General features: G+C 36.9%; 1 protein-coding gene and 1 pseudogene across 5 annotated transcripts in view; both read right to left on the bottom strand.

The window, feature by feature from the left end:
- TENM1 (teneurin transmembrane protein 1) overlaps positions 1-24,129 on the bottom strand; it is a 1,227,224-nt gene that overhangs the window by 1,026,090 nt on the left and 177,005 nt on the right. For 4 of the 5 annotated variants that reach the window (XM_060183574.1, XM_060183578.1, XM_060183576.1 and 1 more), the window contains one exon: positions 1,048-1,077. The exons of the other annotated variant lie outside the window; for it this stretch is intronic. The gene's annotated coding sequence lies outside the window, so the exon portion shown is untranslated. The remainder of the gene's footprint in view (positions 1-1,047; positions 1,078-24,129) is intronic. 5 annotated transcript variants of the gene reach the window in all.
- Positions 20,259-20,458, bottom strand: LOC132535931 (translation machinery-associated protein 7-like; annotated as a pseudogene).

Below are 24,129 nucleotides of genomic sequence, written 5' to 3'. Positions count from 1 at the left end.
GCTCTCACAGGGATTGTCATGAAGCAAGGTTTTAGGTGGTAGTATTTGCAGTTTGAGGGGCTATGATGAACAAAACAAAACCTTAAAAGTCTAGGGAAGAAACAGCAAGGCAACACTGGAAAATGTTCCAGGCCCAAAATGATTTTCTTTTTATATTGATTTATTTATTTTCCCTTTTGTTGCCTTTGTTGTTTTTTATTGTTGTTGTTATTGTTGTTGTTATTGATGTCATCATTGGATAGGACAGAGAGAAATGGAGAGAGAAGGGGAGACAGAGACAGAGAGAGAAAGAGATACAGAGACTGGGAGAGAAAGATAAGATACCTGCAGACCTGCTTCACCACCTGTGAAGTGACTCCCCTTCAGGTGGGGAGCCGGGGGGCTCGAACCTGGATCCTTACCTGGGTCTTTGTGCTTCGCGCCATGTGCGCTTAACCCGCTGCACTACCGCTTAACTCCCCCAAAATGATTTTCTATGCCACCTCTATTTTCTATTCCACTTGTTTTAAACAGTAAAAAAAAAAGTTATGTAAAGTTTTGTGGGTTTTTTTTTTTTGTTCAAAGGCTATTTGTCTTCTGATCACACTGAGAGATTAGCAGTTTTCTTGATAAAGACATTTCCAAGATTACTGTCTAAAATGACAAACTGAAATCTAAACCAACAATTGAGAAATTTACTCGTGGGACACAACCTTCCATGGGGATTCATGAAATTCTAATCTACAACACTATCAAATATTTTAGATGGAACCATGTGCATCACAGTTACATACAAAGCAGAGAGTAGACAAACTAGTACACTGGACATTATCAGTTCCCTAAGCACTCAGTAATCTTTGTGAACATGAAGTGATATTTTAACAGAAAGAAAACTGATAATTCATGAAAATATTAAGAAAAGTAATAAAGGGGAAATTATCTCATTTCACTAGTTAGGTGAACTGTAGTATTTATGATCTTTGGAGAAATAGGATACATTGATGAAGACACGATTAAAATCATTTTAAAATTTAATGTATTATCAACTGAAAAATATCACATACTTACTTTGCTGTTATGGCCAATCATAAAGTGTACCTGAAAAATAAAAATGCAATTTCAATTCCCTTGATATTTTATTTTTTATTATCAAAAATGATAGCATAGATTTTTAATTTACACATCGAAAAGGCCATCTGAGGAAAAAATGGGATTTCACAATTCCAGTCCTTTATAGGCACTTCACCCACTTTTATAATAGTGATTAAAACTCAAAATATGAATAACCTATAATTGTTTTTTTAATTTTTTAATCTGATGATTATCAACACTGGTTTCTCTGAGTCATTCTAAGTATATGAGTAAGAAAATGAACAGTCATCAATTTCAAAATAAATCACAGCATGGATAGTGGACAGGAGGGACTAATGGCTGCCAAGGTTCATGTTTAGTTTATCACTTCAAGGTCTACCTACTGCATTTTTTACTTCATTAATCAATGGTCAAGCACTTATTAAGTTCCTTCCAAGTAAAGGAGCATCATTCACCAGACCATATCATTGCAGAGCTGAGTTGCAGCTGATTATTGCCACAACAGATTACCGAGATGTTTGACAAACAAGCTTATGCTTCATTCTTACACTGTCAGGTAAAATTTAGCAGAATTAGGATTGACATCAAAGACATTTCTAAAAAGGTCAAGATCTTATCACATCTCTTACATTAAGTACTGTAAGGATATATTCTGTGTTGGGCGGGAGATTTTAAAACTTCTAGACAATGTCAAGGAGATATTGGGAAATATCTTCAAGGGAAAACACTGGATTTGTTGGAAAGTTTGGAGGGCATACTGTTGCTAGGAATATTTACTTACATAACTCAAAAGACTGTAAGACAGTGTAGTCTGTGTTTATATGATTCCATAAGCAGTCACAGCAAAGATAACTAGCTAGATAAAAAAAAAATTCCCCATATTTATCTGCAATGTTATCTATACCTTACCTGCTCAAAAGATACTAATTCTGGGGACATGCAGTGTAGCCAACTGAGCTTACTTGCTCAGACACACACAAAAAATAGGAAAGTTTCAGATAAATCCCTGTCATATCATACATTCTATCATTTAAATTCTTCCAAATGAAGCATCTAAATGGTTTGAATTCACATCAGCCAGCTAAAGCCAAAATATGGCAATAACACTTATGACCCAATAGCTCTCTCAAATTAGCCACTACTTAGTGATAAACTATCTCTTTCATCTGGAGTCTCTCCTGCTTAAAATTCTTCATTTCCACCCATCATCAGTGTTACCTTACATTTTCAGTCATACACTACCAGACTTTCTTTAGTTTCAGTTCTGATTCCAATAGTTCCTTACCTACTAGTGCTGTCACTACATTAGCCCATTCTATAGCAACATCTACACCAAGGCTGTCTCTCACCCCAAGTCACAGTTCAGACTATCTCTGTCTTCTTTCTTCCTTTCTTCAGTGCCTAGCTAAACAGTATTCATCATCCATTATTAAAGATACACTGCCTTCAGTCTTCCATGATTACATCAACTGTGTTAAAAAGTCTCCATGAATTGAGTATATATTACTTGACACTTTGACTCTATTACAGTTTTACTGAGAAAAATGTGCATACTGGGAGTCGGGTGGTAGCACAGTGGGTTAAGCACAGGTGGCGCAAAGTGCAAGGACCAGCATAAGGATCCGAATTTGAGCCCCAGCTCCCCACCTGCAAGGGAGGCACTTCACAAGCGGTGAAGCAGGTCTGCAGGTGTCTATCTTTCTCTTTCCCTCTCAGTCTTCCCCTCCTCTCTCCATTTCCCTGTGTCCTATCCAACAATGACGACATCAATAACAACAACAATAATAACTACAGCAATAAAAATGTGCATACTATAATATATACCAATTAATATGTACAATTCAGTGGTTGCCAGCTAACTTTCTGAGTTATGCAGCCATCATATATGAATATTTATATCACCCCAAAACAGCCTTTTGTAGTCAGTTCCATTTTCCTCTTATCCTCTGGCAACCAAGAGGCTACTTAATCTGGCTCTACCGATTTGACTTTTCAAAGTATGGGCTATGAATGGACTCACATTCCAAATGATCTTTTGACTTATTTTTTTCACTTGATATGTTATGAGATTGATACATGTTGTGGCATTAGTCAGATCTTCATTAATTTTTATGGCTGAGTGATTTTTAACTGATTTTTAACTGCTAGGAATGGGAATATTATAAATGTCCAAGTCGCAGTTATATGTTGATGTATGTTTACTAACACAATTTTTTAGACAACTTTTAAGTACCAACTAAAAGATCCCTACACCTATATCTATTACTGAAAACCTTAACAAAAATCCCTAAAAGTTAGCTATTATATCCCTAGTTTTATAAATAATAGAGCAAAGCTTTGACAAAATCACACATTTGCTACTTGATAATATCAGATACAGTATTTGAAGCCAATCTTTATGATTAATCACCATGCTATAATCATCAGAGTTTTTCTGAGATCATGCTAGCTTATTAATTTTATTTCCTATTTATATTACTTCTCTAGTGCATACTCATTAATTTCCATATCTATATCTTATATTTCAAAATGATACCTTACATTGATAACCATAAACTTATTAAGAACAAAAGTATACGATAGACCACTTGAATTTTAGCCCCTAAAATACTATAAAAAAGAGCTCAGCATTTTAATTCAAATGAATCATTTCTTATTAATATATATATTAACTCATTACTAACAATATTCCATATTTTCCTTTAATATCAATATAGCTATAATTATATTATATGCTTTTAAAGATTTTTTTATTTTATTTTAATGAGAGAGAGATACAGAGAGAAAGACACAGAGAGTAAGACCAGAGCATTACTCAGTTCCAGGTCATGGTGGGGCTGAGGATTGAACCTCAGAGCTTCAGGCATGACAGTTTTTTATCTGTTTGATTTTTAAATTTTATTTATTACTGGATAGAGACAGAGAGAAATTGAGAAGGGGGGGGAGACAGAGAGGGAAAGAGACAGAGAAATACCTGCAGCATGTGAAGCATGTGGGGCTTGAACCGGGGTCCTTGTGCACTGAAGTATATGCACTAAACCAGGTGTGCCACCACCTGGTTTCAGCATAAAAGGGGTTTTTTTTGTTTATTTGTTTTTGTCTCACTTTTATTGCTGGGGCTCTCTCATTGTTTGCAGGTGATATGATAGTATACACTAAAAAAAAAAAAAACCTTAAGAATCCAGCAGAAAGCTACAGGAAATTATTAGGAAATATAGCAAGAAGTCAGGCTACAAAATTATAAAATGTAAAAAATATAAAATGTACAAAACAATGTACAAAACTCAGTGGAATTTCTTTAGGCAAACACTAAATCTGAAGAAGAGGATATCCAGAAATCACTCTCATTCACTGTTACAGCAAAATCAATAAAATACCTAGGAATAAAGTTGACCAAAGAAGTGAAAGACTTGTATACTGAAAACTATGAGTCACACTATTCAAGGAAATAGAAAATGACACCAAGAAATGGAAAGACATCCCATGGTCATGGATTGGAAGAATTAAGATCATCAAAATGAATATTCTCCCCGGAGCAATATACAAATTTAATGCAATACCCATCAAAGTTCCACCAAGCTTCTTTAAGAGAATAGAACAAACACTACAATCATTTATCTGGAACCTGAAAACACCTAGAATTCCCAAAACCATCTTGAGGAAAAGAAACAGAAATGGAGGCATCACACTCCCAGACCTCAAACTTTATTATAAAGCCATCATAGTCAAAACAGCATGGTACTGGAACAAAAATAGGCACACAGACCAGTGGAACAGAACTGAAAGCCCAGAACTAAACCCGCACACCTATGGACATCTAATCTTTGATAAGGGGGTCCACCAAGCTTCTTTAAGACAATAGAACAAAAACTACAGTCATTTATCTGGAACCAGAAAACACCTAGAATCACCAAAACAATCTTGAGGAAAAGAAACAGAAATGGAGGCATCACACTCCCATATCCCAAACTATAAGGCCATCATCATCAAAACAGCCTTTCTACTTGAACAAAGATAGGCACACAGAACAGGGGAACAGAATTGAAAGCCCAGAACTAAACCCCCACACATAAGGACATCTAATTTTTGATAAGAGGGCCCAAAATATTAAATGGAGGAAGGAGGCTCTCTTCAAAAAATGGTACTGAGAAAACTGGGTTGAAACATGCAAAGATGAAACTGAACCACTTATCTCACCAGAAACAAAAATCAACTCCAAATGGACTGGATTTTAGACCAGAAACTATCAAATACTTAGAGGAAAAACATTGGTGGAACACTTTCCCACATACACCTCAAAGACATTGTTGAAGATACAAATCCAATTGCAAGGAAGACTAAAACAAAAACAAACCAGTGGGACTATATCAAATTGAAAAGCTTCTGCACAGCCACAGAAACCAACACACAAAGAAGAGACCCCTCACAGAATGGGAGAAGATATCTACATGCCATACATCAGACAAGAGACTAATCACCAGAATATACAAAGAGCTCAGCAAACTTAGCAACAAAAAAGCAAATGACCCCATCCAAAGGCAGAGGATATGAACAGAAAATTCACTACAAAAGAGATCCAAAAGGCTAACAAACACATGAAAAACTGTTCCAGGTCACTTATTGTCAGAGAAATGCAAATAAAGACAACATTGAGATACCACCTCACCCCTGTGAGAATGGCAAAAATCAAAAAGAACAGCAGCAACAAATGCTGGAGAGGCTGTGGGGACAGAAGAACCCTTATGCACAGCTGGTGGAAATGTAAATTGCTCCAACCTCTTTGGGGCAGTCTGGAAAACTCTCACAAATCTAGACATGGACCTTCCATATGACCTAGTAATTCCTCTCCTAGGAATATTCCCCAAGGACTCCATAACACCCAACCAAAAAGATATTTGTATACCTATATTCACAGCAGCACAATTTGTAATAGCTAAAACCTGGATGCAACCCAGGTGCCCAACAACAGATGAATGTCTGAGAAAACTGTGGTATATATACACAATGGAATACTACACAGCAATTAAGAACAATGCACCCACCTTCTCTGACCCAGCTTGGATGAAGCTAGAAGGAATTATGTTAAATGAGCTAAAAGTCAGAAAGACAAAGATGAATATGGGATGATCCTACTCATAAACAGAAGTTGAGAAAGAAGAACAGAAAGGGAAACTCAAAGCAGGATCTGACTGAGTTTGGAGCAGGGTACCAAAGTAAAAATCTCTGGGTGGAAGGTGAAGGTGGACACTCAGCTTCACTTGCAGGGTGGGGGGATGGGACACAGTCTTTTAGTGGTGGGAAAGGTGTTTATGTACACTCCTATTAACTTGTAGTCATATAAATAACTATTTAATTAATATGAGAAGGGAAACATTGACTGAATGTCTCAAACTTTTTAATGCACAGACCTCAGGCTGAGTCTTTCAAATGTTGACTCTCTTAAAATCTTAGAGCAGGAGAACAGAAGCAACCAGTGGTGTTACTTTACAAGATACAGATATATATATCAACAAAGGACAAATTATGATGAGGTCGTGTATGATACCGCAAATTCAAACACTGGGATTTTCAAAGTCAACCCAATTGCCAAATAATGTGATTACAGCAAAACTATCTATTGCCTTCTTAAACCCTAAGACAGCAGGGACCTCCCGGTTTCTATATAAAGCTCATATATCTCCCAGTCCTGGAACCTCTAGAGTGGGGCTCACTTTCCAGCATGTTTTTCTCAATTTGTACCAAATGATACTGTATCTGCTGATCCTATCTTATTCAACGCAATGAGTACCACCTCAGCATGCTTCACTTCAAACTGTCCAGAGACATCAGGTGTGGAAAGTCAACCCTTCAGCATCATTACTCGGGTTAGACCTTTCCTTTCTCATAGGACTCTTTAATTCCATTTAGGGTGGTCCACTTCCTAACAAAGCCTAAAAACCTAGATATGAGATAGGCGCCATGAGATAGATAGTTCACATGTATCCATAAATTAGGGCAAAATATCTACCTTAAAGTAAGAGTGCACAATAGTCTGCAGTGAGTCAATAAATAAAGCAAGCAAGTAGAAAGATCTAAAAAGACACCTTAAAGTACATAATGAAATAGTGTCTATTTAGACCTAGATACCCTCCTCACCTACTTCCTACTACACTTCCATTAGTCACTTGAAAATTAACCTTGTCAAAGTAAGGAGTGCAAAAGCTGAATAAGGGCAAGAGACAGGCATACTTTAACGATGTCTCTTTAGTCACTATCAGACCACCCCATCATCTGGGGCCCTAGTCGGGGAGTCGTGAGATTCTGAAACAGACATGATGGGCCTAGATCTCAAATAAATCCCTCTCTCCATTGTTACCAGTCATCTCTATCAGGAACAGTACAATAGACCAAAAGGACGTTGTCCTTAACTTGGATCAACAATGGTAGAGAATGTTCCATGCTCTGAAGGGAGGCTAGACAACATACTCTATGCTGTACCTGAGGAAGATGGGTCCTGATATTGGGACAGCTTGGAACGTTCCTACTCATGACCACAGAATGTGAGCTCAGATCTACAAGGATGCAGAGGTCACATAGGCTTCTAAGCTGAATATGGGTCCCAGATCACATCAAATCGATGGGGTTTACAATCAACAATATTTATACACCTCCCATATTTAGGAGCTACTTTCTTCCCTGATCCAGCTTTCTGGTCCTTTTTCCAGCCATGACATCATCTCCCCAGACAATAAATTGGGTCAACCTGCATATTAGATGTCAGGCTCAGGAAAAAAAAACAACTAGTATAGTCATGTGACCTTTGGAATGTAACTAAAATAGGCCTATAAGCTATCTACAAAATGGAGACCCCCAAATCTTCATCTGCACTATTCCAGCCTTTACTTTCATGATTAGTCAATAATTTGTTTGGCTTTACATTTTAACTCTTCTTTCAGCCACCAGGTTCCAGTTGCTACCATGATGCTAACCGGACTTTCCTGGGCAGAGGACCCCACCAGTATGTCCTGGAGCCTTGCTTCCCCAGAGCGTGGCCCACTAAGGAAAGAGAGAAGCAGGCTGGGAGTATGGATCCATCTGTCGACACCCATGTTCCGTGGGGAAGCAATTACAGAAGCCAGACCTTCTACTTTCTGCACCCCATAATGACTCTGGGTCCATACTCCCAGAGGAAAAAAGAACAGGGAAGTTATCAGGGGAGAAGATGGGATATATAGTTCTAGTGGTGGGAATTGTGTGGAGTTGCACCTCTCTTATTCTATGGTTTTTGTCAGTGCTTAAATAAATAAAAATTAAATTAAAAAGTAGAGAATCCCTATGAAATGTCTCATGAGCCAATATGGGATAAATCAAAGAAGTAAATCATTATTAACTATATGGAAAAATATTTAGCATTCCAAGATTCCCCAAATCACTTATATAATCAGATAAAATAGCACATAATACCTATAGTATCACTAACCATAAAAAGGACCGATGTAAAAAATACACAGGATATATAAATTTGTCACTAGGACAGAGCTTAACTGTGTCACTGTCACTGATGAGGGTATGCACTGTTATATGGCAGCTACTGCAAAGCAAACAGATACCGATACTTTGTTTACTTTTTAAAATATTCATTTTATAGGATAGAGACTGAGAGACATAAAGGGAAAAGAGATGGGGAGAAAAAGAGACTCTTGCATTCCTGCTTCATCACTCTTGATGCTTCCCGAGTGCCAGTGGGGACCAGGGGCTTGAACTCAGGTCCTTTAGAACTGTAATGTGTGTACTCAAACAGGTATGCCACTGCCTGATCCCAAACTTACTGTTATTTTTTTGCCTTTTGCCTAAAAGCAAAAAAAAAAAAAAAATACTGACCAGTAAAAACAGGTGCTAATGTAGTTCTTTCATGAAAGTGGTCTGAAATTCTGAAAACTAGGAAGCAGGTTCAGAGACTAGTGGAGCACACAGAGATTGCACCTGAGAGGTCCCAGATTTGATGCCTGAAACCACCAATAGCCAGCATTAAGTTCAGAAAAAAAAAAAAAAGGAAAAAGGCTGGTGAAATAACACTGGGGGTTACATGCCTGAGACTCTGAAGTCCCAGCTTCAATCTCCAGCTCTATCATAAGCCAGAGGTAAGCATTCCTCTCGTCTCCCTCATATCTCTCTGCATTTCATTATCATTAAAATACAATAAATGCCAATGCCCATGTTCAGCAGGGAAGCAATTACAGAGACCAGACTTGCCACCTTCTGTACCCCATAATGACCCTGGGTCCATACTCCCAGAGGGTTAAAGAACAAGAAAGCTACCAGGGGAACGGATGGGATAAGGAGTTCTGGTGGTGGGGATTGTGTGGAGTTGTAACCCTCTTACCCTATGGTTTTGTCAGTGTTTATTTTGTATAAATAAAAATTTAATAAATAAATAAAATATAAGAAAAAATAAACAAAAAAGTGGAACATACGTGTGCATAAACTTTAATACAATCTTAAAGGTGGTTAAGTTTTACCTAAACTTGAACTTACACTGGCTCTATAATTGTTAATGGAAACCTAAAAAATAAATTTTTCTTCTTCAATTAATAAGAAGCTGCTCATGGGCAAATGCTATGCCTTTTTGTCTGGAGTCCTTCTGATAATCAACACAGTGTGGAATAAGTAATATGTTTCTAATAAATGCTTAGTATCTGAATACTAGCACCATAGAGGAGTTGCTCACAATAGTGTATTTTCCTCTGGAGTGCTGGAGCCAGTCATTATTCTGTGTGCTCAGGTTGTGACTACTGTGTCGTGTTGCCTTTGGGGGAAAATTGCTGCTTGACACAGGACCTTGTTTTGCTATTTGTAGCATGGGCATTGTTTGAATGAAGGAAAAAAAAACACTCAGTAGTGCTTTCCATTCTGTAATGTTTTCCATCTGCTTATCAAAGTTAGCATACATTTAGTACTTTCAATATCTGATCCATTCTGCCTTGATATTAATGATGCATCCACTAAAAAAACAAAACAAACAAACAAAAAACTTACAACCTTCCTACATAATCCACTTTCAGCAACCTGAATCAGTTTTCATCATTTTGTGACAAATAAGTATGCAATGTATTTTACTTAACTTGAAATACCTTTGTTGTCCCTATCAGACTCAGAAATTTCAAAAATATTTTCTCACACTTAGAACTTTTTTCCTTCAAAGGGCAGTCTACTCTCCTGGATTCTATTCATAGGACATGTCCTGTAACAGCTTTTCTACTTCATTAAGTTTGTGTTACCATATCCTTTCATGTTGATTTTTTTATTTAGGAAAAAAAAAAAGCAAGACTGAAATAAGACTCATAACTATGGACATTTCCAAAATCTCATCAAGAGAAAATATGTAAGCAAGCTATTTTATTTTAAAATAAAATTTACCTTATGTGTGTCCCTGAATGTACTGAAACTAGTATTGTTCATTTCAAAAATTTTTAGATAACATTTATACATTTAATAATGTATCTTGTTGCCATGGAATCTTAACTGGATTTTCTAGCTCTGAGAGTTGATTTTTCCCCAGCAATTAAGCCCTTAACTCTAATGTTTCATTAACAGATTTTTTTATATCAAAGTAATTATCTGGATGAAGATATAGGAAACATTTTCTAGTTTGCAAATTATGCTCAAATTGGAAGAAAAGCAAGTGATGAAAGAACTGTAATCAAAACTTTAAAGATACATATTATTCAGGTGGCTGAATCATATTAAAGATCCCTGTGAATAACAAATTACATTTGGGAATTTCCCTATTATCTAATATACTCCCATCTCCACCTTTTCCTTTGACCAGCCTCTACACCTCTACACAGACACACACACACAAACATACACATACACCACACCACACACCACACCACACACCACACCACACCACACCACACCACACCACACCACACCACACCACACCACACCACACCCCACACTTCTTAAAAACAGAAGTAGTAAGGAAACAAAGGAAAATCTCTTAAACATTATTGGCCTCAGGCAAAGCAGAACTAGGAGATTATTAGTGGTTTAATAACTTTCCAATGTCAAGACTATAAGTCAACCAAAGTAATTTTGTTTATGTCCAAGATGTTCATTAGAGTTTATCTGGGCTTGAACTAGCAGTATTGATCATTCATTCTCTTACTGTTCTGGACCACTGCTCCAGAGTAGTACTTACTAATTAAAATATGATAGCAAGACCAAGTATTCAAACAGATGGGAGAAACATGTTTTCATAGTTGAACTATTCTCACTGAATGGAAAAATGACAAATGTATTAACATAACATACCTATGAAGAAAAAAGAGGGCAAATCCTGGGGCATTATAACAGAGTCTGAAGTCTCAGGTTGGCATTTAGGTTCCTCTAAATTAGGGAATTTAGAGGAAATAACCAACTCATATAGTTAAACAGGCAGAAGCAACAGACTGGCAGGGAAATCGTGAAAACTGAAGTCCTTTACAAAGAAGCCTGAGAATTAGAGAAACTCTGCATAAGCATGGTTTTCTTCAGTCTCAACTTGTCACATGCCTAGTGAGAAACAGAACTCTTATGTGACTACAATTCAGTAGTTTTAAGTAAGGATCATACTTAAGAATTTTTTAAAGGGGTAAGGTAATGGAGTGTTTACAATTAGAGTAATCAGCTTGAATCACAGTTTTGTAACCTAGAATTTGTTACTGTAACTGTAATCAAAATTTTAAAGACACATATTATTCAGGTGGCTGAATCAATATAAAGTGAGATATAACCTCATATTAAGGATCCCTGTGAATAACAAATTACATTTGGGAATTTCCCTATTATCTAATATACTCCCATCTCCACTTTTTAATTTCTGTTTTCTAATTCATACTTATTGTGAAGGCTAAACAAGATGGCAAAGTGTCTAAAACAGTAAAATAGGTACCTGATAAATAGGTTTATCATAATTAGTATTATTAGTGAGAAAACATATGCTTTCCATTTCCTCCACCTCATTACCTACTTCCCACTGATGACAGGGTTTTCTAATTGCACTTTCTATTTATCTACAATATACTCTGTGTTAGTTGCAGCTGGAAACCCAATCTGTATGATGATAGCAAATGAATACAGAAAGAATAAGAGCAAGTCAGGAGATAGCACAAGCAGGGAGAGTACACACTTGAAAATGTGAGAAGAGCCTGGATTTGAACTCCTGGTACCAAACAGCAACATCAGGTATGGCACCAAGAGAAATTGCAAGAGAGCAGAGCAATGCTCAGGTATCTCTCCTCTCTGTCTAAAATTGAAAGGGAAAAGAAAGTCTGCAGTGAAATTACACATATGCAAGGTACACACATACAATGCATCAACAGAAATAAACCATATTGCCCCCATACTTAACATTTGTTTGTAGTCTGAGTGTATAAAGCATGAATATGGACATGGGATGCCCTTACTGTGAAATATCCAGTAGTAAAACTAGCCAAAATATATTGAATGCTTTCTAAGTGTTCACAACTGTACTGATCACAATTTTGGTTGCTTCTAATACATTAACTTATTTAGTAATACTTACAATAGCCCCATAGAGTTAGGAGTATTACTATCCCCCATTTTATAGGTGGTGAGACTGATAACAAGAAATTGTGTAAGTTCTTCAAAGTCACAATAAGTTTTGAGTGCTAGTGCCAGGATTCAAATTTCTAAACTCTATTCAAGATGCACTTAAGCATCTCCCAAAACTGTCTCTGATATCAGTCAAACAAGTACAGGTGAAATACAACTCAAGGGCTATGGGTTGCATGCTTATTGATCATAAATAACAAAGAAATACGGAACAGGTCCAGCAAATGTGCTGCTTTGCTATGCAGGATCCATGCTCAGTCCCACCGCATAGGGGGATGGGGATGATTCTACACTGTTCTCTCATTCTCTCTCTCCTTCTCCCCTCCTCCTCCCTTGCCCCCTACATGAACACACGGTGTGTGTGTGTGTGTGTGTGTGTGTGTGTGTGTGTGTGTGTGTGTGTGCGCACCTGTCTGTCTGTCTTTAATTTTCTGAAAACACTGGCCTAGATAAGTGAAGTCCCATGGTGGGAAAGACTGAACAAGATGCAAATATAATAAATCCCTCTAAAATAACAGTATGAAGTTCATTGTTTCTTTCATTAAGCATGTGGATCATTTTGAAAAGGTCAACAAATCAGGAACACTGTCACTATCATTTTCCGATTAACTTTTGAAAAGCAAGTTATCTGGGGATATTTCAAAGCATCTGGATATACTCTCAATTTAATCTCCATTTATCAAAGGTCCTTTTTAAAATAATGACTACTTTTGCAATAAAATATGCTGGTCATACTGGAAGAGTATATTTGAAAACCACATTTTTATCTCTATAATCCTAATGCAAATCTTTCTGTATATTACAAGTACTTCTGATAAACAATATGCAATTTATATTGAATGATTTTTCATCTTGTCCAAATTTCATTTCTAATAGCTGTTTATGTTCTGACACAATTATTTCTCAGATAAACTTCTTTTAGTTGTGGGAACACTTTCTTGACTACATTATTTCTCCATTGTCCCATCCATTCAAACAGGCTACAGTAAAATGTATTATGTGATTTTTTTTCATGGTATTGAGAAAAGAAAACATCATAAAGAGGAAAATGATAAAAGTAAGATATATTGCTCCAGGGAGACTTCTCAGAAGCTCTGTTTATAAGACAGCTGTACTCACATCTGCTTCAGTACAACACGGAGACTGTGTGGAATAACACACAGCATTCCTGCTTTTATAACCACGTTTCCCTACTCTCAAATTCTCTTATTTAAGGCTCAGATCACTAATTGACCCAGATTCTAATAGTTGTTTTTTTTTTAATATTTGCACATTGAGTTCCTCACTCAGTGCAATTAAATGTTTGGTTCACAGAAAGCAGCACCAGCATCACTATCACCTGAATGCTCTCAGAAAAGCCAAATCTCCAACCTTAAGGCAGATCTGCTCATTCTGTCTCTGCATTGTAATAAGATTCCCTGGTGATTCCTGGACTTATTCAAGTTTGAGAAGTATTTCTCTAGTGATGATATGATGCCTATCTGGAGAAAATATTTCTCCCCTTTCTGAGACAGCAGAGAGGGAGTATATGAAAATATCTTGACTAATAAAAAATGAAAAATGAAAAGGTGAAACTAAAAAGAATATAACAAAACTACAAAAACAGACAAACCAACGCCCCCTCACAACTCCAAAGTAGAAGCATTCTTATAAGACCTTAAAAGGATAAAATAGCATAAAAGAAAATGTCATTAATTTATATAAAATGTTTTATCAATGCCAGAACCAAAAAAACAAAACAAGAACACCTACCATATCAGACCAAATAATACAACAAACCTAGAAATCACATTAACATATATTGGGTTGTTGGGAAACCCATTATATATCTGTCTATGTTTTTCTATGCAAAAATACATCATGACTTCCCCCCAACAACCCAGTAGTTAGAGCATCCTTTGATAAATAATTCTGGGTGTTTAGTCATTTCTCCTAATCGCATTTCTGTTACTAATTTTGTGAAGGTTTGATTCTATTAGTTAAAACAGATTAGTTAGTGTTGGGTAGAATGCCAGCTCCCCAGGCTTAAAGCTTCTGTCTCTAATCCTGCTTAACTAAGCACCAGCATGCCTGCATGGCATTGGTTTGATCCCACTCAAAGCTGTGGTCTATTTACATAAACCACTGTTAACTAAGCACCACCCTCCCTCCAGGGCATTGGTTTAATCCCCACTGGTTCATGATGTCTTTTTGCTCTGCCCCCTCTCCTTGTCACACCCTGATTTTCACCAATCTCTTTTTGAACCACTGTTAACTAAGCACTACCCTGCCTGCAGGGCATTGGTTTAATCCCCACTGGTTCATGATGTCTTTTTGCTCCGCCCCCTCTCCTTGTCACACCCTGATTTTCACCAATCTCTTTTTTCACTCCACCCTCTCTATGTCACACCCTGTTTCCACCCTACTTGGCTAGTATATATACAAGCTGCTTTTCTGAGTAAAAACATTTGGAATTGCTTTCCTGCTCCGAGAGTTCCAGAGTGTATCACCTGCTATGTTAATGCTGCACGAGTTCCTGATCCCTCTCCCACTCAGCAGCCTAGATTGGCTCCAGTTGAGTTCTCTCAAACCCAGAGAGCATTTGCTCGGGAAGAAGCACCCTCAGGCTATACCGGCATCCCACCGGCCACCAGAATGTCAAAGAGTGTTTTTGCATATCGGCGGTAATCAAGTTTTGCTCCAGAAGCATCAAGAAACTTTGCTACTGCTTCCAAATCAGTACCAGTTTCAGTTAAGCCTTGAATAATGCAGTCTTGAAACTGAATAGGGTCAAACCTCTCTTTTTCATTTTCTTTAACCAAATTCTCATTATAAAGGCTATTGAGAATGGATGTGTTGAGTGTCCCATTAGCCAGAAGAACACCAGTCAACATAGCCAACTTGTTCCTCTCGGACTCTGAAAACCCTTTCAAGAACAGGAGCAACTTTTTCACTTCATCTTCAAAACCTTTCTCCAAGTACTTGTAGCGCCTGATTAACTTGTTAAAAACCCAGCATTCCACCGGTGCAATACAGACCAGAGCGAAAGCATTTGCCAAGAATGTTTTCATTAATCAAGAACAAAAATCGGAGGTTCGAAGACAATCAGATACCGTGGTAGTTCCGACCATAAACGATGCCGACTGGCAATGCGGAGGCCCGTTCTATTTTGTTGGTTTTCGGAACTGAGGCCATGATTAAGAGAGACAGAAGCTTTAAGCTGGGGGAGCTGGCATACTACCCAACAAGTTAGATTTGCTTTGCATCACCAATACCTTATCTATCATCTAGTGGCCTTACTTCTTTTTATTTATTTATTTATTATTTAGGGGAGAGTGCGAACACAGTCTCCCACTACCACAAATTATGCAGTCAAGTTTCCCACATTTGGGGAAATCACAGGGGTCAGCACATCCGGAGTGCAATGACTAAGCCTCAGTGGGACTTACTTCTTTACTACTGTTGAGGCTGAACACATTCTAATTGAACTTTTGTACTCTTCTTGTGACTATGGAATAAATCGACCAGTCTCAAATCCTGACAGGACATTTTACAATAAAGAAATCCCTCTCTGTGTGAGTCCACCCTGTCCATTATTATAGTTTAAAATATGTTTAAAAAGCAAAACAAGAAGGCAACAATGGCAACCATATGCTTTGAACTTTCTAGAGTAGTCCTAAATTCACGAGTTGACTATCTCCAGTAACATTACTGCCTGAGTCTATCCACATGAATGAATTCATACAACATAAAAAAAAAAAAGAAGAAGAAGAAGAAGAAAAAAACTTTGGTTACACCATGTATATCAATTTAAGAAAATAGACCACTATGGCTATGACCTGATCACCCTGTTTATCCTAGATTTTGAATCAGTACTGATATCAGAAAGAATTCCTTGAAGGATTCTCCAACTTATCACCTCAGCATTAATTTTCACTAGGAGGGTGAATTCTCAGGTCTATCAGTGAGACTATAAAAGCTTCCCTTTCTTCTGGTTTGTTTCCAGCTGTTTTAATGTATGTCCAAAACAATATAGAAGACAGGTGAATTTTAGTGCACAAGCTTGGAAACAAAATATTTTTTTTTGTATTTTTGTTTGCCACCAGTGTTATTACAAGGACTTGGTGGGTACATGGTCCCATTTTTCTGTTGACCATAATTTTTTCTTTCAATGTTGGGTAGAGGTACAGAAAGAGAGAATAGAAAAGACAAGAGAGACACGTGCAGCTCTTGTGAAACTTCTTTCCATAGGTGGGGACTGGGGGCTTGAATTCTGGTCCTTGCATATGGTAATACATGCTTTCTATCAGGCGAGCTACCACCGGCCCCTTGGGAGCTATTTATTAATGTCATCTTCCATTTTTTAAAGTCATTTTATCACACCATTTCATTTTCTCCTTCCATATTTATTCTTTTTAATACATCTTTATTTATTAATGGGGAATGGAGAGAACCAGAATGTCTGGGGAATGGAGAGAACCAGAATGTCAATCTGGCACATGTAATGCTGGGTATAGAACCTGAGACCTCATGCCTGAGAAGCCCACACTTTATACACTGCGCCAACTCCAGGGCAACACATTTCTTTTAAATTGATAACTCTCCCTTCTCCAGATACATGTGCTAGATTCTTCCACATTAGTCCCTGCCTGCCAAGAATTCTGTTTTGTCACACTTCAATTGGTCTCTCAGAAACCAGACATGTATCCATACATCTATTCATCTCTTCAGCAAACATTAAATGTTTTCTACTATCTGTTAGGAGCTGTGCTAAGTTCTGGGACTAGATGTGGTCTCTAATTTCCACCTACTTAGAACATTCCCTGAGAACCACATTATTTCCTTTGTATCTTAAGTAAGTACTTAGATTGGCAGCTCAGTAGTAGTAGGTGGTACTCATAACAATCAAGTACCTCTTCCTAAAACCATAAGTACTTTCTTCAAAATTCATTAGTTCCCACAACCTGTGGTACTAATAGTAAAATAAAAAACTAATAATAAATCAGCCATTTATTTAAGTTCCTACTAGATCCTTCACAAACAACTGAGTATTTTATGTACATCTTATCTCAGTTTATAGCAACTATGGCAAAGAGCAGTTGTCATTAGTTTCTAACTAACTAGTAGGACAGTTAGAGATGTTTTGACCCTAAATCCTATGCTTATCATTCTGTTTCATGATGGACTAAGCATTTTAACTCAAAGCATGGAAAATTTGGACAGAAATTTCTTTGACGGGATTACATGGTACCTACCCCACCACACTAGGAGACAGAAGGACAATCAGAAATATGGGTTAAAAACGAGTCATCAGGGCAGGGGTACAAAGCATAACGGTTATGCAAAGAGATTCTCATGCCTGAGGCTCCAAAGTCCCAGGTTCAATCCCCTGCACCACCATAAATCAGAGCTGAGCAGTGCTCTGGTAAAAAAAAGAAAAAGAAAGAGAGAGAGAGAGAGAGAGAGAGAGAGAGAGAGAGAAGAGAGAGGAAGAGAGAGAGAGAGAGAGTCATCAGTAAAGAGAATAGAGTTTTAGAAAAGTAAATGTTGCTGTTCAGCGGGGAAACAATTAGAGAAGCCAGACCTTCCATCTTCTGCATCCCACAATGGCCCTGGGTCCATACTCCCAGAGGGTTAATGCATAGGAAAGTTATCAGGGGAGGGGATGTGTTATGGAGTTCTGGTGGTGGGAATTGTGTGGATTTGTACCCCTCTTATCCTATGGTTTTGTCAATGTTTCCTTTTTATAATTAAATTAAATTAAATTAAAAAAAAAGAAAAGTAAATGGTGGCATGCCTACTTGGGAAAAGAAGCCAAAAAAAAGAGCATCATCCTTACTTAAGCCAAAAGCCCCAATCCACATACACATGAAAAATACTTCACTTATCAACAGAGAAATACAGAATAAAGCCACACTGAGTTTCCACCTCACACCATAAGAATAGCCTACATCAACAAAACAAGAGAGCAAGTATTGTTGAGGACGTGAAGAAAAGAAACTCCATTACACTGTTGGTGAGAATGTAAACTGGTGAAGCCCCTGTGAAAGAAAGTATGGAGAGTCCTTTAATAAATAAAGTGTAAATACCTTATGATCCAGCAATAACACTCCTAGACATATATCCAAAGGGCATGAACACACTAATTCAAAGGAATATATACAGCATCATTCACAATAGCTAACGAGTGGAAACAACGTAAATGTTCATCAAAATATAACTGAATAAAGAAGTTATGGGATACATATTCAATGGAATATTACTCTACAATTAAAAATATGCTATTGCATCTTCAACATAAAAATGGATCAGACTAGAGATGATTATGCTTAGTGAAGCAACTGAAGAGATTAAAGGGAACTATCAGATATCTTTGCTCATTTTAAGACTACCAATAATTGAAACACATGAACGTTAAAAACTTTTTAAAAGGAGTATTTACTCTATCTCTATGACTTTGTAATAATTATGCAGTTTTTCTGGGTAGAGATGAAGGACAGTGGTAGGTGAGGGAGAATACATACATTTGGTAGTGGGCAACATACATAATCTTATTATCTAGAAAAATTCTATTAGAATCACTAACAAAAATAAAGAAAAAGATACCAAAAATAAAAGACTTAAAGGAACCATGAATGGTAACCGCCGGGTATTTTGGAAATTCTGTGAAGTTTCCATGATTCAAATTCCAATGGTTTATTTTAATTTGACTAGTCTCAGGGATGAAATGTATAGGTTAAAAAGTTACCTACTCAAATACAACTGAAATCATGTACACAACATGCTAGCTAATGCCTGCATAGTATTATAATAGATACAGAATAATGTTTTACATATTTGTATACTGTTATCATACATATGTGAATATATAAAGTTCTATATATTTTTCACTCTTCCATCACTCGTAATGATGAGATGATTGTCCTTGCATATGAATGTCACAACTAAGGTAGAAGTGGAAGTGGCACATGAGGAAAAAAAAAAACTAAAGATGAAACACTGTATGTCTCTTTTATCACAAAAGTTTTGTTTTTAAATATACAACAGGTTCTAGGAAACTGTATTCAAATTGTTGATGGCAACTGATGTTATGGCAGAGGATGCAGATATTTAAAAACAGGAATAAAGAGTTGGGAGGTGGTACACCTGGTAGATCACACTATAGTGTGTGAGGACTTTGATTCAAGCTCTCTTTCCCACCTGCAGGAGGGACAGTTTTATGCGCAGTGAAGCAATGTAGTTGGTGCCCTTCTCTCTTTAACAGCCTCCCCCTCTCATTTCTCTGTACCTATAACTGAACAAATAAATATTTTTAAATAAAACCAGGAATAGAAGTAAGGACCACTTTAGGGGCCAGGTGGTGGCACACCTGGTTGAGCGCATGTTTAGTGCACAAGGACCCAGGTTCGAGTCCCTGTTCCCCACCTGCAGAGGCAAAGCTTTGTGAGTGGTGAAGCAGTGGTGCAGGTGTCTCTCTGTCTCTCTCCCTCTCTATCATCCCCTTCCCTCTTGATTTCTGGCTGTCTCTACCTAATAAATAAATAAATAAATAAATGTAATAAAACATTTTTAAAAAGGACTGTAACATTGCCTCAGGCAAAAGGAACTGTTTACTTTTTGCCATATTTCTTGATTCCTCTTGTGGCAAGGGAGGAGGGGCCCTTCACCATGGCCTTCACTTTTAGTTCTTTAAATTCCTTCTCTTTTACTGTTTCTGCTTGAATGGTTTGTCTTCCTCATCCATCTGCTCCATGGCCTGATTCTTCAGCTGCTTCAGGGGATTCTTCCTTCCACCTTTTCAGCTGGACATGGATCCTATTGCCACTCTCTAACCAATGGTTTAAAACATATTTTAGCTATTAAAATAACTACTAAAATAGTTCCCCCCAAGGAACTTCCAAATCATTGTTTTAAAAGTGAACGATTTTTTTTGGTGGACTTAAATAAAACCTATAAATACAATTTGAATGCCCTGTACCTATAAATTTATAAATCAATGAAAATATAAAATCTTATATATTTTATGTTTCAGATATCCTTGACAATAAAATGGTGCATTCTTCCATGTGTTCTTATTTTCTCCAGAAAATTTTACAGATTTGGAGAAAAACAGATTTTACAGCTTTTTTAAAAACTGTCTACAGAATAATATGAAATTATGTATTTTAAAATATTTACAATAAACTTATTTCATGTTTATAGTGTCTAACTGGTTACTGCTGTTATACTAACAGAGAAATGCAGCACAACCCACAGGGACTCCATTAATAGGTTATTTTTAAAGAGAAGAGGAAATACTTACTGCCATTTAGAAAACATATTCCCATCTATATGTTACCCGCCATAGAATCAAAGAGTTATGATATTATACACCATCCATCAAACTCAGAGAATTTAAGGCTATGTTCTCATTCAACAGTCATCATTTTCAGATGAGAGAGAAACCATTTATCAAGACATAGAAAGAAAGAAAGAATGTAGCTATCATACAAGTCTAAGCACTGGGACAAAAACAATAGTTCTGATTAAATTTTCAAAAGAAATTTTCACAGCCCACAATTGTGTTTGGCAAGTCTAAATCCCAAATGAAATTTTGGAGGAGATGTGATATGCCCTTGAAGAGCAGGCTTATAATGAAAATGCTGACAGACCTTCAACAAGAAGACTATAGTATCATAAGCACAATTAATGTCACTTAGGTTTAAGTAATGATGCCTGTATACATAGTTAAGCATATGTAAACTAATAAGGTTTATTTTTTCAATCAGCATCATATTATCATAATCAATGTCCATTATCTCCCTCTAAGATACTATTAAAAGACAAAGTACATAACTTTCTAATGATTTACTAAATAATAAGTCATATTTTCAATATTTTATACAAAAAAGCATGATCTTCTAAATCATTAATTACAATTAATCAATGCCTTGATGTCTGGTCTCAACACCTGAGCTACTTTCTTCTAATAACTAAGGTTGATGAAGTAAATGTAAAACCCACATCATGGTTTTGTAAATTTCTGAAAATCATCACTCACCTATTACTGTTTATTAGTATATAAATAAGTTAAATTATTTGGAGAAATGACTACAAAATACATTCTTATATTCTTATGGATTCTTATCCAGTACAATGCTTTTTCTTTTTTTTTTGTAATTACTGGAGCTTTACTGATCCAGGATAAAATTTTCAGATAGAGACAGAGAGAGGAAAAGTCAGCACAATGCTGAAGCTTCCTCCAGGGTTAAGCTTGGACCTGGATCACAAGAATGGCAAAGCACTGCACTGCCTAGGTGGAATATTTTGGCAGCCATTTACCACATTCTTAAGTTATAGATTAGACATGAAGTTAAAGACATTTAAGTTAAAGACATGAAGTCACCTTTTCTAAATCCTTAGTCACATTTTTCTGGTTATCTGTGAGTGTTTTTTTTTTTTTTTTGAGGGATCATTGAGATGAAAAGCCAAGAGATTAGTGCAGGAAATTAAATGAAATGTAAATCAGAGGTATTGTGCTTTTTCAAAAAATTAAGTAAATTTTAAAAAAAATCAAAAGTAGTCTGGGAAATAGCTCAGCTGATAGAACAGAGGACTTGCATGTCTGAGGCTCCCAGTTTTAGCCCAGCAATGAATACATCAGAATGGTGTACTGGTATCTCTAATAAATAATTAAATACAAAAGGCCTATATTTATGGAGGTATATCAGAATAAAACAGGAAGTGAAATAAAATCCAGTGGTCAAAGTTGGAACAATCTGTACAACAAAATAAAGTATTATTGGATGCCAGGAGCCATTTCTCTGCTTTATAGATGATAAGCTTTGAGACAACAGAACCCCTCAAGACAAGTGTTAATTCCCCCCTGGGCAGGCCATTTCCCCTTAGGTAAACCATTTATCAGTAATCAAGTGAGTCAACACAAGTGAGTCAACACACAGTTTGGTTCCTGCCATTTGTTGCAAGGAACATTCCGCTTTGAAGTTTGCTCCCCCTCCCCCCTCCTCCAGCATTCCCTATCCTTCCCCAAAGCCTTATAATGCCTGTGTTCACAATAAAATTTTACAGCTTGATCAGAAACTTGACTTGCTGTCATTCTTCGTGTCTCATGTTCCTCCATTTCAGATCTCATTGGGTTCCTAGCCCCTGTTCACCGCCCTGCTGGTCGGGGCAATTGGATTATGATTTAAAGTATAAAATGAATAAGTCCATAGTGATGGTAATGAATTTTTAATATTGAATATGGGAGAAGACAAACTTCATGTGTGGAAGTCCAAATAATTTATATAGATATTCTGACTTAAAGGACATAGACTCTAACTCCTAATCATAGGGTATAGAATATACATAATCATTTCCCCCTAAAGAGTATACTATAAATAGGTAGGGAATAGCTTTAAAGGGAAGAAACTTAACAAAAAAGTATCTTAATCAGGTGATCCAAGGTCAAAATCAGTAACACTGAATAATTTTGGTAACATGCACTTTTGAGTCTACGGCCATACCACTCAGAATGCACATGACCTCATATGATAATAAGTGCCTTTGATATTGTATAAATAAAATGGTCACTTTATTCACTACTGTTGTCTTCTTCCTCATAAATGGTATATAAAATATACTGTTCCCCGAGGGCATAATGAACATATTCTTGTGTATTCTGTGGCTTGGCACACACTAGGCACTTAGATCTGATAATGGAATTAATCAATAAGTGGGGCGGTCTTCAACACAACTCATTTAGAAGTTCATAATTTGATATTATGCCATGGCTCTTAGTGGGAAACTTGATCTATTCACAGCCTTTTGACACAGATATCAATAAAAATATTTGGCATGCTGCATGAAATAAATTCAAACAAGAGGAGCTGAAAATAATACTGGGCTGCCAGAAAAGTCATGACACATGTTTTGCATAGAAGAATATATCATGACTTTTCCAACAACCCAGTAGCCAAAGAAGATAGTAAACTGAAACAACACCTTTTGGTGGTTTTGTTAAGGAGGAGGACATTCATGAATACAGTCAAGTGGTGAGCATGGGCCTATGGGACAATGCCTTTGGAGAAAAGTGAAAGATATTGGTTTCATATATGCATGCAGGATTATAGATAGAAAATCCAGAGGTATGAATGTCTAGATAACAGGATGAAGAGGGGATCCTCCATCAGCCACTAATTCTGCCTTAATCTCTCTCTCTCCCTCTCTCTCTCTCTCTCTCTCCCTCTCTTTTGTTTTTCTTTGATTTATTTATAAAAAGAAAACACTGACAAAGCCATAGGATAAGAGGGGTACAACTTCACACAATTCCCACCACCAGAACTCCTTATCCCATCCCCTCCCTTGATAGCTTTCCTATTCTTTATCCCTCTGGGAGTATGGACCCAAAGTCCTTGTGGGTTGCAGAAGGTGGAAGGTCTGGCTTCTGTAATTGCTTCCCCATTGAACATGGGCATTGACAGGTCGATCCATACTCCCAGT

This window comes from Erinaceus europaeus, chromosome X (genome assembly GCF_950295315.1).
Source record: "Erinaceus europaeus chromosome X, mEriEur2.1, whole genome shotgun sequence".
Classification (NCBI taxonomy): domain Eukaryota; kingdom Metazoa; phylum Chordata; class Mammalia; order Eulipotyphla; family Erinaceidae; genus Erinaceus; species Erinaceus europaeus.
The sequence above is the reverse complement of the archived record's forward strand: the minus strand, read 5'-3'. Positions and strand labels throughout refer to the sequence as shown.